Source organism: Mauremys reevesii, linkage group 25 (assembly GCF_016161935.1).
Source record: "Mauremys reevesii isolate NIE-2019 linkage group 25, ASM1616193v1, whole genome shotgun sequence".
NCBI classification, from domain to species: Eukaryota; Metazoa; Chordata; order Testudines; family Geoemydidae; genus Mauremys; species Mauremys reevesii.
Window position 1 is genome coordinate 5,692,810 of NC_052647.1, and position 15,783 is coordinate 5,708,592.

Sequence of the window (15,783 nt, forward strand, 5' to 3'; positions counted from 1 at the left end):
GGGTCCCCGGCTGCGTCCTGCTGCTCGGGCTGCTCCCAGCCCCTCCCCCCGGGGGAGTGTCTGCTCCCTCCCCGCTCCCCTGCCCCAGCCACCCCCAGCCATCCCCTGTCACCTCCCCAGCCCCTGCCTGCCCCCTCCCCGCTCCCTGCCCCAGCCCCCCAGCCAGCCCCTGTCACCCTCCCCAGCCCACTGCCTGCCCCCTCCCGCTCCCCTGCCCCAGCCACCCCCAGCCAGCCCCTGTCACCCTCCCCAGCCCCTGCCTGCCCCCTCCCCGCTCCCCTGCCCCAGCCCCCAGCCAGCCCCTGTCACCCTCCCCAGCCCCTGCCTGCCCCCTCCCCGCTCCCCTGCCCCAGCCCCCCAGCCAGCCCCTGTCACCCTCCCCAGCCCCTGCCTGCCCCCTCCCCGCTCCCCTGCCCCAGCCAGCCCCTGTCACCTCCCCCAGCCCCTGTCTGCACCCCTCCCCGCTCCCCTGCCCCAGCCACCCCAGCCAGCCCCTGCCCCCAGCCCCTGTCTGCACCCCTCCCCACTCCCCTGCCCCAGCCACCCCCAGCCAGCCCCTGACACCCTCCCCAGCCCCTGCCTGCACCCCTCCCCACTCCCTGCCCCAGCCACCCCAGCCAGCCCATCACCCTCCCCACCCCTGTCTGCATCCCTCCCCTCCCTCTGCCCCAGCCACCCCCAGCCAGCCCCTGTCACCCTCCCCAGCCCCTGTCTGCACCCCTCCCCGCTCCCCTGCCACAGCCACCCCAGCCAACCCCTGTCACCCAGCCCCCTGTCTGCACCCCCTTCCTGCAGCCCCCCCCTCTGCCCCCTCCCGCTCCCCTGCCACAGCCACCCTCTGCCCGCAGCCACCTGCAGCCAGCCCCTGCCACACCCCCTGCCGACAGCCACCCCCTGCTAGCCCCTGTCTGCATCACTTGCCCACAGCCAGCCCCTGTTGCAGCCAGCCTGTGTCACACTCCCTGCCTCCAGCTAGCCCTGCCCCACGCCCGTGCCTGCAGCCAGCCCCATGTCCAGTGGTGCCCTGCAGTTCCCAGGGCAGTAACCCTGCACACCTGCTTCAATGAGGGGGGGCATGGAGCAGCTGGGACCCACACATGTGCACACCCTAGGGTGACCAGACAGCAGGTGTGAAAAATCAGGACAGGGGATGAGGGGTAATAGGAGCCTATATAAGAAAAAGACCCAAAAATTGAGACTGTCCCTATAAAATAGGGACATCTGGTCACCCTAGCACACCCCAAGGGAGTGGCGGGGACCCACACATGTGAAACAGAGCTCATTTCTAGTTCAGGCCCATCTTTTTAAAAAAGAACTTTAAGTAGGGTTAACATACATCTGTATTTTCCTGGACATGTCAGGCTTTTCGGTTCTTAAATCGCTGTCTGGGTGGAATTTTTAAAATTTAAAAATTCCTCCCGGGAAAATACGGACGTATGGTAACCCTGTTGGTACAAAAAATACATGCTCTGGCACATCCCTTAAATCAGAACTTTTTATAGAGAACCGGTTGTTAAGATTTTAGCAGCTCATCACTGCAAATGTACCCCAACACTGCCACCTTTTATGTAGATGCTGTTACTGTGTGTTCAGTAGAAGGTGGCTCAATAATTTGTGCCAGTGCTATGTATGGGAGTGGTAATGGAAAATTCATAGAGAGTGTAAAAGTCAATGGTAAAAGCTGTTTAGGGCAAATTACGGCATCTCACATCACTCTTGTTAAAGCAGATCTAGTCATAGAGGAAGATTATTTACCAAATCAGAGTGTGAATGTTGTGATCCTCTATGAGTTTCCTGTCCGTGTGCCTTTAGCCAGAATCCACCTCGAATGGAATGGGGCTAAGCAGGAATGTATAGCTGGGGTAAGGAAGTTATTGCCTAAAGATCTTTTAATTGGGGAAAATGTTAAAGCTTTGTTCAGTTTAGGTAGCCAGTCACAGGACAGGAATGGTCTTACACCTATGTCTATTGTGGGCAATGATTTGCCTGAGGAGGGTTGCTCCAAAGGTTTGTCTGTGCAGGAAAGCAGTGTGTCTGTGAGTGGAGTTTCTAAATGTCTGTCTAATATCTCAGAAGTGAATCTGGAGTTAGATCAAGAGCAGAAAGATCTCATTGGTGAGGAAAATGTTTCTCAGGAGGAAATTAAAGGAAAAGGTCAGGTGGAAGCCCTAACTGGGGAAGGAAAGGATAGATTTGTGATGGGTGATGGATTGGTGGCTAGTGCAGCTTGTAAAAGTGAACCTGAAATGCGTAACTGTGATTTGCTGAAAGCAGCTCAGTGTAGTGAAAAAAGCAGCAGCTTCTCCATTGGGAGTGGCAATGTGCCTGGTAGGGAAAGTTTGGAGAAGCCTAGGCAGCCTTGTGAGCTGATGGCTTTGTCTAGTCAGCAGTTTGGGAAGACAAGGATAGTGGAAGATGAGTGTCCCTATCCCTTACCTGTTTCCTGTGTGGAGAAATGTGACAGTGAAGGAAATGTGCCTGTGTCTGTCAGGGGTATTGACTTGCCTATGGAGGAAGCTACCCCAGTCTACAAGCAATTGTCTGTGAACAGCCCTGTGTGCTGGGACAAGGGAAATGAGCTCCCAAGCTGTGTGTCTGGTGAAGGAGAATGTGTCTCCGGCTCTTCTGTGTCTGTGGAGCAGACAGAAGGTGCCTTTCAGCCTGTGATGGTTGAGGGTGATTCAGTTGTCTCGGAGTTGGTTGTAAATACAGCTAAAGCCCAGGAAGGGGATGGTCCTAAGTTTGTGTCTGCTGGGGAGAATGGCACTATAACTAGGTTGCATCCAGTTAGTGTCTTAGCAAAGTCCCAGAGACCAGACAATTCTGGTGCTTGTAGTTTGCCAGTTGCTAATGTGTGGTTGGAAAAGGGTGTAGCAACTCTGTCTAATCAGGGTGATACCCTAGCCAGGCCATAAGGAGAGCATGAAGGTGATTTAATTGTGTTACCTACTAACAGTTTGACAACTTGTAGCAAGAAGGAAAAGATTCCTGAACTTGTTCATGGCCAAGGGAAGGAGAATGCTTCTAACCTGTTATCTAGAAAGTCTATAAGTTTGCCTGAAAAGGAATTGTGTAGGAATCTGCCTGATGGTCCAGAGGTGATTCTGAATGTAAGTGAGACCCAGCAAGAGTCTGTGGTTGCTCAGGAAAGTGTTTCCTTTAGAGCAAGCCCTAGGTGAAGCAGGGAAGGGCAGAATTTCTGAGAGGGGTGAATTGCTGCTTAGAGAAGCTCCTAGGGAAAGGAATCCTCATGGTAACCTGTGGAAGCAGTTTACTGCAACTGAAAGGTGTGAACATGATTTAATCAAGGAAGTTTCAGTTCCTAACAGCCAGAAATTTTCTGTTGTGAATGGATCCACTGACGTTCCCTTTGAAAGATCCAGTGTGGGTAGCTTTGAAAAGATCTCAGATGGAGTAGAAGCAGTTAAGGAAGTTGAGCAGCCTTATAACCAAGTGGCTGGGTTTGACCAGCTTGTTGGGAAGACAATGGTGTTGGAACAGGAATGTCTCCATGCTGATTCTGTGAGTGAGCAGTCTGTGCTTCGGGGTCTGAGGACAGATTTGGTTACTGGTGTTTCAGAGCAAAACAGTTTTATGGCTGAATGCTTCTGGATGCAGGGGAGAGCAAGCAAACTCTCACCCTCAGACCCTTTGGTTTTGTGTGGTATCTCTGTAAGACAGAGTCCAGCCTTGGAATCGGTAGCAGCTAAGAAGTTAAAAGCTAGTGTTTGTGTTGATGCAGATTACCTGGCTGGCAGGGAAAAGAAAGACTTGCTAATAGCTGTTAGCACAGAGAGCCCACCCCATCAGCCAGTGACTTCTGTTAGGCAAAAGCAGATCCAATCCCCTGTTGTTCAAACTAAGTTTTACCTTGAGTTTGTAAAGAGATTCAATCATGTTATTGATCATGACTTTGATAAACCATTTCTGTTACACTGGTGTGGCTTCTAATCCAACAGTAGCTGTAGTGAGACTGACCCAAGGATGGGGAGCACTTGGGATGCAGTCAGTGATGTTTGTGTCATCCCTTCCTGCATCAATTTTGCGTTGGGGATGTGACGTTATTGATATAAACTGGGACCATATAGAACAGGGTTTGCAACCAAGGTCCTGTAGTGGCACCAAATCTTATGTAAAGGGGGTCATATAAGGTGTCTAAGACCTGGTTATGGGCTGCTGGTTATGATTATGCTGTCTATATGTATGTATCATTTTGTAGTTGAAGTTATAACCAGTGATGAGCTGCCAAAATATTAACAACTGGTTCCCTCCTCCTCACCCCATGAGGGGGTCATGCCCCCCCCGGGGACTCCTGCCCCATCCAACCTCCCCATGTTCCTTGACAGCCCCCCCCAGGACCCGTGCCCTATCCACCCCCTTCCCTGTCCCCTGACTGCCCCTTGCCACCCCATCCAACCCCTTCTCTCATTCCTGATGGCACCCTGGGACCCCTACCCCATCCAACCACCCCTTCTCAATCTCCCCTGACTGTCCCTTGAATGCCTACCCCAAACAGCCCCCCTGGGACCCGTGCCCCCGTTCAATCCCTCTGTTCCCTGCCCTCTGACCGCTCCGACACTAATCCACCCGCCCCCAACTCCCTGCCTTCTATCCAACACGCCTCCCTGCTCCCTTACCGTGCTGCCTGGAGGTGGGGCCCCGCTGGGCTGGGACCGGAGCCGCCCGGCCGAGGTCCCGGCAGGACCCGGGGGCCAGGAAGGAGCCGCGCCGCGCTGCCTGGCGAGGTCGCAGCTGGACCCGGAGAGCAGGAGCCGCGCCGCCCGGCCCCAGGGTCCAGCCGCGACCTCGCCGGGTGGTGCCTGGAGCCCTCCTCCCGCTGGCGCCCCCGGCCCCAGCTCACCTGGTGGAAGCCGCTGCTTCATTCTCAGCCCTCCCAGGCTTCCCGCGTGAACAGCTGATTCGCAGGAAGCTGGGAAGGGGGAGGAGAAGCCTCGGGAGCGTTCAGGGGAGGAGGCAGAGGTGGAGTGAGGTTAGCTGGGGCCGGGGGAAGGGTAGGGAGCTGCTAGAGCTTTTGTTAAATTTAAAAGCCCTTTTGCAACTAGTTGTCCTTCCAGAAACAACTGGTTCTAAACAGGCTTCTAAATTTAACAACCAGTTCTCGCGAACCGGTGCAAACTGGCTGCATCTCACCACTGACTGTAATATGGTTTTTCAAATAGCACACCAAGTGAAGGCTGGGCTCAGTAAGAGGCACATCTTTAAAATAATGCAAGTAGATGGAATCAGGTAGTATAGATACCGCTGAGCCAATGTCCAACATTAGCTGAATAGAGTGTGATTTGCCTGAGGGTATGGCAGATATCTGGTGGTGTCAGTGAAGGCCCAGCTGGTTATTATGGCTAATGAAGCCCCCAAACTGTGGAGAATTTAGGAACCCTTTTCCTGGAAATGTCACCCCCATATTTCTGCTGTTTGCTCCCCTCTAAATGGGGCTTTTTGGTGAAATCCAACAAAGCGGCCGTTTGTCCCTCATACCCGTGGATATCTGCCCTGTGCAGTGCCAAGGCATGGGGAGCTCAGAAGCTCCTGTTCCCCAGCAACACACATGGCAAGGGCGGGGTGGGGTATGTTTTCTGCCAGATGAGTCCACGTGCCCAGACAAATGGGGAAGCTTTGCCTTTGGTTACAAATATTGTCACTCCCTGCCCCCTAGCAAGCAAGTAAGGAGCATGGGCCCAAGGGACCAAATAAGACGTGACTTAACCAAGGTGGCTCACAACACAGGCAGCAGCAGAGCTGGGACTAGAACCCAGGAGTCCTGGCTCCCAACAAACCACCACCCGCTCCAAGTCCCAGATCTTGGATTAGAACCCAGGAGTCCTGGCTCCCAGCCACCCTTCCCCAGCTCTAACCACTAGTCCCCTCCCAGAGCTGGGAATAGACCCCAAGAGTCTTGGCTCCCAGCCCCCACACTTCCATAGGGGACCTACCAGTAGCTGGGGCTAGCTCTATGCATGGCCCAAGGAAACTGGTGCCCAGCAATGCCAGGCTGGGCTAGGAGGGGGTACTCAGGAGCTGAGCGCAGCTCAGTGAGTGGATGGGGGTGTTCCCCAACTCAGCAGAGGGGTGTCTCAGGGTGAGGTTGCAGGACAAAGCCAAGGCACTGGGAGCCGCTGGCCCATTTTGGGAGGGGGAGGTGATGTACCTGGATCAGGCTTTTGTGTCCCATCTCTGTTGGATCAACACCACCCCTGCCTCAGTTTCCCTTCTGTTTACATGTTTTCCCCCACAGGGAAGAAGCTAGTCAGGACTGGCACATTGGAAACAGGGACCGATCCTGGCTCCAGCGCCTGCCTGTCCCGGGCTTGGAGGCATGGCAGGGTCGCCGAGGATGGATGAGGATCCCTCCCCATCGGGCGGCCGGCTGGACAATGGCTCTTGGACACCACGTATTTTAATTGTGAGAGTTTCTTAAGAGAAGAGGAAATGTGTGTTTAGATGTTGCTTGTAATTATTAGAACTGGGAGCACTGGCTGCTGGGAGTCTGAAAGGACAGGAAACAGGAAGGCGGGGGGAGGAGTTCAAGAGGCTGAGTGAGAGTTACAGAGGGTGCAGCAGCAGCTTGGTAGAGGTTTCCACTTTAAAAATAAAGCCCTGTGAAGTTTGTTAGTACCTTGCCTGGTTACTACGACACAAAGGCAGCACTTCCAAAGGGAGGAAACACACACATCTGTAACATTTACCCTCCTGCATGGCCAGCCTTTTCTGGGGAGGCTTAGCCCCCCCAGCCTCTTATCTGTGCCACCTACGGCTGTGCTGCAGTAAGGTCTGTAGTGTAGCCATGGCCTTACACAGCACAGCTAACTACAGGATGAAACAGATCGTTGCACAAGTAGTGAACACATATTTCAAGGGAGCATTCAAGGTGAAGCGGTCTGTTAATGCCCCTCTAGTCAAAGGGAGGAAGGTGGCAGGGAGAGGGTGGGGGAGGGGGGTTATAAATTATTGCAATAAGCCATAAATCCAGTATCTTCATTCAGCCCATGGTTTTTAGGTGTGGAAGAATAACGCAGTCTTCACTCTTAGGTTGGTTGCAACATGTCTGAGGCAGTTCATTCTCAAGCATTATTGCAAGTGGGAGAGTGCACAACGGCAGGGATCCCAAAAGATAAACAAGGAAGGCAAGTATTTATACCTTTTGTTCCATACAGTAATGATCAACAACTGCATTTTGTTTATACATCTTCCTTTCTGAGATCTTCCTTTTTCTCAGCAATTTCTGCTACAGTCTGCATTCTAGTCTTAGCTAACACAAGGTCGAAAAACAGCATCTCTTGCAGTTCTTTTCCACTTCAACCTGGCTTCCCTAATATAAATACAGAGAAATGTGTACACATAACCTGACCCCCAAACAAACCAAAAATCAAAGCCCTACCAAAACAAAACTGCACACACAATTCTCCTCATGAGAAGAGGATGAGAGAGAATGAACTGGACATGATAAATGTTATTTGCAATCATGTTGTAGCCGGGTCATTCTTAGGATATTAGAGAGGCAAGGTGGGTGAGGTATAGGGTGACCAGATAGTAAGTATGAAAAATCGGGATGGGAGTGGGGTGGGATTGATAGGCACCTAAACCCCAAATATCTGAACCGTCTCTATAAAATTAGGACATCTGGTCACTCTAGCTGAGGTAATATCTTCTGTTGGACCAACTTCTGTTGGTGAAAGAAATAATCTTTCAAGGACCTGAAGAACTCTGCAGTTCTTTCACCGACAGAAGTTAGTCTAATAAAAGATATTACCATGACAGATGTTAGTCATATCATTAATGTACTAGGGGAAGCTGCTCAGATACTGCATTGACGATAACAGGATAAAAACCTATATAGAATACAGTGAAGGAAAAAAAGACTCTTTCTGAGATTATCCTTTTCCCCAGTGATCCTATTTGCTAACAAGTAGATACATTCTTAGTGCTGTTGTGGCTTTGTGCAGAAGCGTGAATTGTCTCCGTAGATTCTGATGTATTTTATCCTTTAGGCAAAGATATCTTTAAAAAGGGACTATAAATAAGACGTTATGCAAATCCGCACCACTAGGTGGAAGCAGATATTTTGAGTTGTCATTTATTGAGAAACTATTTCAAAAAGCGCAGTAATGTTCTTAGAATTCTGCTTTCAGCCATAAGGCACACAGCTAAGCGGAGTCATCTATAGAGTGCTGGATCTTTAATTTTTTTTCCATAAAAAACCTGCTTAAATTCCCTTTAATAAATTGTGTTACCTTCACTCTCCTATTTGTCTGTGCTGTGACAGAAAAATAGAATTGTCTGTTAATAATGGCTTTTATTTGAAGCAGAGAGCTAGAAAACATTTTTGTAAAATGTGTTGAAGAAGAAAATCTCTCTAGAAATGCAAATTATTATTATTGTTGTTATTGGGTAAATGGTGAGGCCTCATTTGGAGTACTGTGTCCAGTTTTGGGCCCCACACTACAAGAAGGATGTGGATAAATTGGAGAGAGTCCAGCGGAGGGCAACAAAAATGATTAGGGGGCTGGAGCACATGACTTATGAGGAGAGGGGGGATTTGATAGCTGCTTTCAACTACCTGAAAGGGGGTTCCAAAGAGGATGGATCTAGACTGTTCTCAGTGGTAGAAGATGACAGAACAAGGAGTAATGGTCTCAAGTTGCAGAGGGGGAGGTTTAGGCTGGATATTAGGAAAAACTTTTTCACTAGTAGGGTGGTGAAGAACCGGAATGGGTTACCTAGGGAGGTAGTGGATCTCCTTCCTTAGAGGTTTTTAAGGTCAGGCTTGACAAAGCCCTGGCTGGGATGATTTAGTTGGGTTTGGTCCTGCTTTGAGCAGGGGGTTGGACTAGATGACCTCCTGAGGTCCCTTCCAACCCTGAGATTCTATGAAATTCTACAGTTCTTGCTCAGATCCTAAGAGGTACTTAGGCTCCTAGCTCCCATTGGTTTCAGCAGAAGTTAGGAGTCTAATTACCTTTGAGGATCTGGGCCTCATACCCTACTCAGACAAAACTTTGACTAACTTTAATTCAACCTAGCACTGAGTTGGGTTAAGCCCAGTATCTTACTGTACATTGTACAGAAGCTTCTTGTTAGCAGGAGTTAATCTGCTGGCTATTTTTGCAGTAATGCATTTTCTGTATTTACCACCCTTGTTTTCTTGCATCCTCAGACATTTTGGGCCTTGTACATAATGTGTATAAATGGAATATTTATCATCCTCTCTGACTGTAATGTGTTGAAGTGATGGTGTCTTGTCAAACTGCAATCAATATGGATTGACCTGTTGATCCTCATTAGTGAGAGAAGTATATGAATTACAAGCCCAAGACCTGCTACGGGCAGTATCCCACTGCTCATTGCTGCAGCTCAACTTGCACTGCTGCAGAACAGTGTGTGTGTGTGTGTGTGTGTGTGTGTGTGTGTGCGCGCACACACAAGGCTTGTGTTGTTCAAACCTGGCCCCCTGTAAACACACTCAGAGTCAACCTATGATCCAGCTCTTGTAAAATGCAGCCAATTAACACCACAGTGACCATGGGTGTAAAGCTGTGGCCTCCTTTTGAGGGTCTACTGTTGCCCAAGATCTAAGTCAAGCTGAGGCAGTGTTCGGGTGATGATGTGCTAATTTCTGAGCTCCTTGATGCCTCACAGTGTTTGTCATGGCTTTGCCACACATAATGTTGTTCTGTTATTGATCTTAATTTGTTCTGTGGCATTACATGCATGAACACTCTTCCTATCACTGGTCCATGTGTAGTGGATTTATATGTGGATGCCTTGCCCTGATGTTAACAGCTGCAATGAACAAGCGTTATTACAATTACCCATGCTCCTACACAATGCTGCATTCTTGAAAGGCCGAAGTTTATGGAGCCAGGTGTAGATAGTGAGGAGTGCATAACATAAGGACAGAGACAGGCAAATTCTCTGTGCTGACCATGCCCTTAGCTTCTTACAGAATGGCTTCCTGTTTGTGCACTGACTCACCAACCTTATGAGAAGAGCTTAAAACTAAGTTCAGAGGGCAGGTCAAAAAGGCACCAGGTAAAAAAAGGTGACCTTAATAGAGGACTAGATGTTTGGGGAAAAGCAGATGTGGAAAATTGTAGTAGAATTATAGGAGTAACAAAAGGGAAATCCATGGGGGTATCTGCTTAACATCTTAGCTGTCTATACACAAATGGAAGGAGTAATAATAATGAGGAATAAACAGTAAAATCTGGGAGTTTTAGTACATAAGTCATAACTGAGCTTAACTGGCATCACAGATACTTGATGGGCTAAATCTCATGACTAGAATATTGGTATAGAGGGTAAAGGTAATAATTGGAGATATACCAATCTCCTAGAACTGGAAAGGACCTTGAAAGGTCATGGAGTCCAGCCCCCTGCCTTCACTAGCAGGACCAATTGTTGCCCCAGATCCTTAAGTGGCTCCCTCAAGGATTGAGCTCACAACCCTGGGGTTTAGCAGGCCAATGCTCAAACCACTGAGCTATCCCTCCCTCCCACTATAGCTTGGTCAGGAAGTAGAGGCAGGAAAAAAAAGAGAGGACATATTGCATTGTACACTTGTTCTGAGGTCCAGAAGGAGGTGAGAAGCAGACCAGTTGAAAGTCTCTGAGTAAAGATAAGAGGGAAAAAACAGGGGTGATGTCCTGGTAGGGGTCTATTACAGACCACCAAATCAGGAAGAGGAGGGAGATGAAGCATTTCTAGAACAAACCCCAGAAATATTCAAAACACAAATCCTGATGATAATAATGGGGGATTTTACCTACCTAGACAGCTGTTAAGAAAGAAATATGGCAAAAAACAAAATTATCCAGTAAGTTCCTGGAATGTACTGGGGACAATGCTTTGTTTCAGAAAATGGAGGTAGTAACCTGAGGGACAACCATTTTAGACTTGATTCTGACCAACAGGGAGGAGCTGGTTGTGAATGTGAAGGTGGAAGGTGATTTGGGTGAAAGTGATCATGAATGATAGATTTCATGATTCTAAGGAAAGGAAGGAGTGAGAATGACTGAAGAAGGACTACAAAAAGCACATTTCAATATACTCAGAGAATGGGTAGGTAGCCACCCATAAGGAAAATATCTAAGGCATAAAGGAGTTCAGGGAAGCTGGCAGTTTCTCATGGAGACAATATTAAAGGCACAACTGCCAATCCAAAGGAAAGATAGGAAGAATAGTAAGTTTTTTAATGACCTGAAAATCAAAAAGAAATCCTACAAAATGTGAAATGGACGACTTACTAAGGAGGAATAGAAAAGAATAGCATATACGTGTAAGGATAAAATCAGAAAGGGTAAGGCACAAAATCAGTTATACATAGCAAGGGACAAATGTAATTGGAATTCTTTTTCCATATGGTTTACTGCAAAGTGTCTCATCACTCTGAATGCTTTAAAGGCAACATAACTTCCAAAATCAAGAGTTGGCTCTACATATGGCCCTACATATGACACCACACTGTATCAAACACAATAAACATTAATGTAGTTGATTTGTTTGGCAGGACATGGAAATTAAGTATACATTTCAATTCATTGTAAAATAATATAAAATCAATATTTGTAATACAGTTCAATAAGGTTTCATCAGGCTTTTTGATCAACCAAATTAAAAAGCAAAGGAAACCAACCAACTACACTCAAGGGTCACTGTGCATTCTCCAAGGCAGTTTCTTCTCTTTCTTTGTTTGGTGCTTTTATTTTATATAAATTCAACCAGGAGCAGATTTTTCAGGTAAAACCAATATTGGAAAGTGTGGTAAACAGAGAGGGACCAAACCAAAATTCAAAATGATGTTGAGAGAATGAGAAATTCTACACTGGAGCAAATGTAGCCTCCTATTGAACTGCTTACATGTATGGGCCCAGATATTGAAATGTATTTAGGTTCCTAAAAGCTACTGATTTCAGTGTGAGTTAGGAGCCTAAATACCTTTGAGGATCTTGTCCATGTAATTACAGCACATACCTGGTCAGCAGGGGATTATGTGGTATGCTACAGTCACATCGATGTCATAATAGTGCTTGCATAATCTGAACTGGCTATCCTGGCCATGACAGACTGAGAGGCCAGCTGCCTATCAGTACAGGAGCTCTTTGGAGAAAGGACTGGAGGAAGTGTTGAAAAGACTAAAACATGAATAAATTTGTGACTGAGCAGGAGGTAACCGAGAGAGGTAAGGGTCAGCACTGTATTTTCTAGATCCAGTCTATATTCACACACACATTCAGAAAGCATAGGCATACAGATAGATTAGTTGTAATGTTCTCCATTTCTATGACCAGAACCTCAGCTGATGTAAACCAGTGTTGCTCTGTTGTCTTCCTTGTAGCTGTGTTGATTTACACCAGTTCAGGACTTGGCCTACAGCCTCTGGAGCTGGAAACTTTCCTGAGAATCTCAGTTTGTATTGAATGTTATGGGGAAGGTCTCCCTACTTTTGACCCAGGTGTTTTATGTTTATTATGTTTATTATCATTTTGTGTCTTCTGCATCCATGGAGCCAAGATCTAGCTGTGGAATCCTCAGAGATGGGGGAAATTAGAACAAAAAATGCAGAGGGACTTCTCTTCTGGCTGTCTAAATGAAGCTCTGCTAATATCTTAAATGCAGGATAAGAAAGCATGGGGGTCACACTTCTTAGCAACACTAGTGCTCCTAATCCCACACTATCACTACTGCAGCTAGATGGGCAGTGTAGGTTACAGTTAGGATTCAGTTTGCATCTGGGTGTTAGAACTGAAGGATGCAATTTGCATAAAGGATGGGCAATCACCTAACCTCAAGCAGTCTTTCCAGGGAAGGGGAAATCTTGTCAGTTCCTCCTTCATGCTTTGGAATGCTGTTACCATGGAGACAGATACATATGGCATTTCAGATTTCTTGTTAAATATTAAGGCTCCTGGAGAATTTCTGCCCACAGCTAAGAGATACATGGGAGATAAAATCCTGATTTTTTTAATACATCAGCTATTTCATAGTTTCATAGAGTTTAAGGCCAGAAGGGACCATTAGATCATCTAGTCTGACTTCCTGGATTTCACAAATCATTAAATTTCACCTAGTAGCCTTACACTGAACCCAAAAACTTGTTATCTGGGTGTTCAGGATTTTTGAAAATGAGGCCCTGACTAAGCAAAACTCTTAAAGCATGTGCTTAACTTTAGGTCTCTTTGTTGGCTTAGAGTTAAGCATGTGATTAGGATGCTGAATCAGGGTGTAGGTGCCTTAATATGGATTTAGGAGCTTAAGTTTAGGCAACCAGTTTTGAAAATTTGGGCCATAAAGTACTATTCTGTATGCTATCAAACCTCATCAATTGATAGTAAAGAGGGAAAGGAAGATTAGTTTACACGGGGATCTACTCAAAAGGAGCAAATTTTCTTCATTATGATTTCCCCCCAAACACATTGGGTCCTTCAGCACACAAACCTGGTCATCAGAAGGAAGGAAGAGGATTTACATGATTCCCAGGTCATCTTCTCCTCACAGTGTTTGGGCACCTGCAGAATCTTTACTGGATAGTGAATTAAAGAGGCCAGCACCAATTTGTACCATCAATGGTAACCAACTGAATCCTTTTATTTAATTTCAGGTGTTTATAATGAGGTTGTTTCCCTCCTGGCACATATGGCTGACCAAGATAAGAACAAAATTGCCCTCAGGATTGCCTCTATAGCTAAGACCAAGCTGGCTAGTGTTGTGAGAGTTCTGCTGGAGAAACTGCAACAGGATGAGGTAGGGCAGTTTCAGGAAATTAAATCTGCTTTCCATGTGTCCACACCAAATTCTGCCTGACTTCCTGGGGGAATGCATGGGGGTAATTCAGTATAGAACTTGGTCTGGTGCGCCATCAGTATTAATCTTTCTGTCCTCAGGCATGAACTCATCATGCAAAATGCTGTTATTACAGATCAGGATGATATAATGCTCTATAAAGAGAGCATTGTCCTTTTACACACAGTGGAGTACATGGGTTGTATATAGTAAAAGTACACTATAGGACTAGCAATAATCTTTTTCAATAATACTGTGCCCTTCTTTAGCATCTTCATCCAAAAATCTCAAAGCACTTACCTAATACTGGTGAATTAAGACTCACAGCACCCTTGTAAGAATGGTAAGCATGATCCCCATTTACAGATGATTTGTCACAGGGAATTAAGTTACTTGCTCAACACCACTTAGCAAGTTAGTAAAAGAATGTGAATAAAACCCAAGTGAACTGACTCCCTGCTCTTATTCCTAACCAACACTCCTTTCTTATGATGACATATTATTGAGATTATAGCACTGAAGGGACCTTATCTATATATTTTCTACTGGGAGAATTCTGCAACAAAAAATAAAAATGATGTGCACAGTATTTTAACATTTCTGCAAATATACAATATAATTGCACCAGTTCAAATTATGTATTTCAAAATCCCTGTCAGCAAGTATGTCTGTATCAATACAGACAACAAAAGGATTGAGGAAATGTTTTTTGACAAATAGATTCCTTACTATGCATATTAATACAGAACTCTGAGTAATAATTCATTTAAACTCACTACAGAACCATATTTCCGTCATCCCTCAGCTGCAGTGCAAAGGCTTGGTAGAGTCAGCGTAATAGAGGAGCTGAGGAGAGGGAGGTAAATTGCTGGGAAGAAGCCTGGGTGTGAACTTGGAGGGTTGCTGGGTATGGGTGGGAAAAGTATCAAATGTTTTTTTTGGGAGGGGTGGGCAGGAATTGTTAGGGAGCTCCTCCCATGCAGACCCTGGCTGACTCCTAACCTCTCCCATTCAGTAAGGCACATCTGCCCCTGTCTTCATGTGTTCCTGCACCCCCATGGGTGCTTGCACCCACTGTTCATGTGTTCCTCCACCCCTGCTCAGACACCCACTCCTCCCATCCCCATGTGGCTCTGTGCCCCACCCAACCACCCTCTGTCCCTGTGTAGCTCTGCACCTCCTCCCCCATCACTGTGTGGCTCTGAACCTCCCTCCTGCCCTGTAACCCTGGGTCTCCACTCCCATTCAGCCCCTCCCCCAGTCTGTCCTCTCCCACTAGCCCTTATGAGCAGAACCCAACTGCTTGTCTTGGCCTCCTAGTACTTTCATTATTTGAATTACTTGATTAATTATGAATCTCTTTTGGTTTTAAAGAATAAAATTGTTGCCTAATCCAGAGCTACTTGTATTATGTAGTGCTTATGTATTCATAAATTATCAGTGACAATTTTCAATTAAACAAATCCTCCTGACATTTAAAAATGAATGGAAGGAGCTTCTCCCCAGTGGAGCTGTGTGTTCTGGTTGCAGTTTGCAGAAGCCTCCTTTTCAAGCAGCACCCCTGGAATGTTTAGCTAATCGAGAGATCTGATTGGCTCTGAACATTCCAAAGGGCTTTATGACCTTGGCATGCAGGTTACCTAGATTTAGAGACTCCCAGGAGACAGAGATGGAAAAGACCTATTGGATCATCCAGTCCATTTCCCTGCGAATGCAGAACCATTCCAAATGGCCATTTTCCACTGGTTTGGCTAAACTAATTTTAAAAGCCCCTAATGACTGAACTTCCACTATTTTCCTAGGAAGACTATGTCATAACCTTATAGACCCGTCTCACAGGTGAGGCATTTTTCCTGTTGTTAAAGTCTAAACTGTATGTCTTTTTTTTAGTTTAATCCCATTACTCCTACTTTTACCTAAATGTATTATACTAAAAAATTCCTCTCCCTCCTTGATGTTCACACGCTTCACATAGTTGTATGGTAT

General features: G+C 46.7%; 1 protein-coding gene and 1 long non-coding RNA gene across 2 annotated transcripts in view; one reads left to right on the plus strand and one right to left on the minus strand.

The window, feature by feature from the left end:
• LOC120391413 (hepatic lectin-like) overlaps nucleotides 1-13,683 on the minus strand; it is a 40,495-nt gene extending 26,812 nt beyond the window's left edge. The window contains exon 1 of the mRNA XM_039515087.1: nucleotides 13,453-13,683. The gene's annotated coding sequence lies outside the window, so the exon portion shown is untranslated. The remainder of the gene's footprint in view (nucleotides 1-13,452) is intronic.
• On the plus strand, nucleotides 3,042-7,142 carry LOC120391468. The gene is made up of 3 exons (XR_005591343.1): nucleotides 3,042-3,110; nucleotides 6,254-6,421; nucleotides 7,048-7,142. It is a non-coding gene; the product is annotated as an uncharacterized LOC120391468 (long non-coding RNA).
• Nucleotides 13,684-15,783: the final 2,100 nt, after the last annotated feature.